Source organism: Podarcis tiliguerta (genome assembly GCF_965153285.1).
Source record: "Podarcis tiliguerta genome assembly, chromosome: 10".
NCBI lineage: Eukaryota > Metazoa > Chordata > Lepidosauria > Squamata > Lacertidae > Podarcis > Podarcis tiliguerta.
This window is the reverse complement of record NC_139543.1, coordinates 45,816,734-45,820,154: the sequence shown is the minus strand read 5'-3', so window position 1 is coordinate 45,820,154 and position 3,421 is coordinate 45,816,734.

Here is a 3,421-nt window from a genome sequence, read left to right as displayed (position 1 = left end):
AGCCTTGCATCTATATCAGATACAATTAAAGGGATAGCGAGGGACTCTAGGCCAGCTCCCACCAGACTGCGAAAGGGAACGTGCAGCCCCTTTGTGTCCAGTGTGGAAGCTGGTGGGTGCTGGATCCTGCTTTTGCTGGGAAGACAGAAGTGGAGTCGTTGGCACTAAGTCCTGCCAGTCAGTGACCAAGAGAGCCTGCCACCGCTCTCTTAAGCAGTCTTCTTCATAGGGAAGTCTGGGGACCACTTGAATTAGCCTGGGTGTTTGGTCTCATGTGCATCACTCTTTTGCACGTTCCCCCAATCCAAATCCCAGCTGTGCTTCTGCAAAGGCAGGATTTGAACCTGCACTTTATTCTTAGCTATCTTTCTTAACTTTAAAAAATGGCTTTTCTCCATCGCTCTATTTGAAATATTTTCTCTGCCTTGGATTTTCCAAGGGCACGTCTTCATGTGCACTTAACCACAAGGCATTTTGCTCTGCTGTTGCTTTTGCCTGCATATCCAGGGAGCAACTTCTAGAGGGGTAGCCGTGATAGTGTGTTGCTGCAAAAACAGTCTTTGGGATCTTAAAAGACTAATATTTATGTTGGCATAAGCTTGGGATGCATTGGGTGAAGTGGGCTCTAGCTCACCACAGTTTATGCCACAATAAATCTGTTATGAAGGATCAAGTGCCCTCTAGTATTAAGCAGTATCCTAATTTCTGTCTCATTTGCCATCTGAAGGCATCTGAATGTGTAGCCATGTCTGGTACAGACTCTGATTAGATTCCAGTGCCAGCCAGAGGCCACATTTGCCCAGGTCTTTGCTGTGCATTAGCACTTGAGCCGTATTTGATTACAGTGGTACCTCGGGTTAAGTACTTAATTCGTTCCGGAGGTCCGTTCTTAACCTGAAACTGTTCTTAACCTGAAGCACCACTTTAGCTAATGGGGCCTTCTGCTGCTGCTGCGCCATCGGATCACGATTTCTGTTCTCATCCTGAAGCAAAGTTCTTAACCCGAGGTAATATTTCTGAGTTAGCGAAGTCTGTAACCTGAAGCGTATGTAACCGGAAGCGTACGTAACCCGAGGTACCACTGTATTAGATTTTACTGGGTGTTTTAAGTTTGTGAATCAGTGGCGTAGCGTGGGGGGTGCAGGGGGGGCCGGCCGCACTGGGCGCAACATCTGGGGGGGGGCGCTCGCTCGCACTCGCAGTGCTAAAATCAGTGCTAAAATCCACGGGTTAGGGGGCGCAAATTACTTGCCTTGCCCCGGGTGCTGACAACCCACGCTATGCCACTGTTGTGAATAATATAATTTTCTTAGTGGTTTATTACACGTGTTGCATTTTTTAAAATGTTGAAGGAACTCTGCCCTGGGCTTGTTTTTACAAAGAGAGATGGGGTAATGCATACATTAAGAGCAGTTCTTCATGTTTCCGCTTGCTGACCTATCCCTTCATAATCCTCTTTCTCCTCTTCACTTTAATCCATGGGTGCAATGGTGGCTACGTGGGCACTTAACTGAGGCAGAGTACCTCCCCTCACTTGATTAGGCAACTTCCGGCACCATGATGGAGGCATGGTCCAAATTGCTTAATTTGGCTGGGCATTTAAAGCATTTGAACTGGAAAGACCCTCTGTAGGCGTGGAGCCAAAGATTCCCATTAAAGCCAGCCGGGATAATGTCAGGCCAAATGCATAATCCACTCGCCTACTGCATTTTTGCATGTGCCCACGAGCAGGAAACGGGCAAAGTGTCTGCTCTGTCATTCAAAAACTTGGCATTTCCTAACTCTTTGAAGTGACCTCTGGCTGTGTATCCCCTCCTTTCTTACCTTTTGCTACCCTTGGCCTTGCAAAAAGATATTTCAGAGTGAAGAAAGGATGTGTCGTCTGTTCGTCATCTTGAAAGGCTGGCTGTGGAACCATTTTATCTGATGGAGTGGAGAAGCCGGGGGAAGCTTCTGTAAATGGTGTTTCTTTCTCCTCCTGACTACTGTGCAGTATGACAGCTCCGAGATCAGAGGGTATCAGTTGCCTTCAAGGGTAGTGCAGAGGCTTGAAACAAAGGAATCATGGTTTGGAGTGGAAATGCCAGTGGTGTGGAGCAAAGGATGGGCTGTTGCTGCCATAAGCAATCTGCTGGAGGTGTGCAGGCAGCGATGGGATGGAGGAGGCAGAACATCCTCTTTTACTTAACCTTTGGCTTTAACTGAGCTATGCATGATAAAGGCAGGTTCTCTGAGTTCTCTCTCTCTCTGTATGTGTTTCAGTACTACTAGAATGTGATGCTACCCAGTGGAATGGATTAGAAGGAGGCTTACAAAACGAAGTCATACTTAATGCAGTGTGTAACTTACAAATGCATTGAATCAGTTGCAGGTATGGATGGGGGAGATATTCTGCTTAGATCACAATTAAAGATGAGCCTACCTAATTTGTACTTCCCAAAGATATAGTCAAACTGAAACACAGCCTGCCTTTGAAATTTGCATTTATCTGAATTTTGCAATGCCATGTGCACAAAAATGCATATATTCATGGAAGCAACATACAGAAATGCTTTAACTTAGAGGACATTGCTTTGCAAAAAAGCGTGTATTAGGTAAAGCTGTATACAAAAACGTGCTTATTCAGGGACAAATTCACACTAAAATACTGGTGAGGACTTTAAAACGAACAGTTTGGGGGCCTGGTGTGGAAATGTGAAGAACTGAACTTAAGTCAGGAAAAATGAGAAACTGAAATGAATAGTTTTGCCCATGCCTAGCTGAGAGGGCGTTTGCTTAGTCAAGTCCCCTGTCACTACATTCCCACAGAAGGTGGGAATGGGTGCTTCTGCCAAAAGATTAGATGCAGACCAGGGCGTGGATCTCATTTGGGATTATCCCTGAAAACTAACTGGGTGGAACTTAGGTCACCCAGCAAAGACAGTTCTTAGTTACCATTTGTGGCCTTTCAACAATGTTTAGGGAAGAAATATGAAACACCATTTTCATATTGCATATGTACTACTGCTATTAGCCGCCTTGAGCACTACAGTCTTACCTTGGAAGTCAAACGGAATCCATTCCGGAAGTCCGTTCGACTTCCAAAACATTTGGAAACCAAAGCACGGCTTCTGATTGGCTGCAGGAAGCTCTTGAAGCCAATCGGAAGCCACTGAAGCCTCGTCGGTCATTTGGCTTCCAAAAATAGTTCGCAAACCGGAACACTCACTTCCGTTCAAGAACTAAGCTGTTCGAAAACCAAGGTATGACTGTACTTGGAGGAAAGGCGAGATTCAGATTTAACATATAAATAAGAAGAAAAATAATGTGTGAGCCAGAAGGGTGTGTGTAGGTAGAAATAGTTTCCTTCCACCCCTTTTGGGCGGTGGGGGTGGGGATTGAGATTGAGATAGAGAAAAGAAGAAACAGAAATTGACACGCA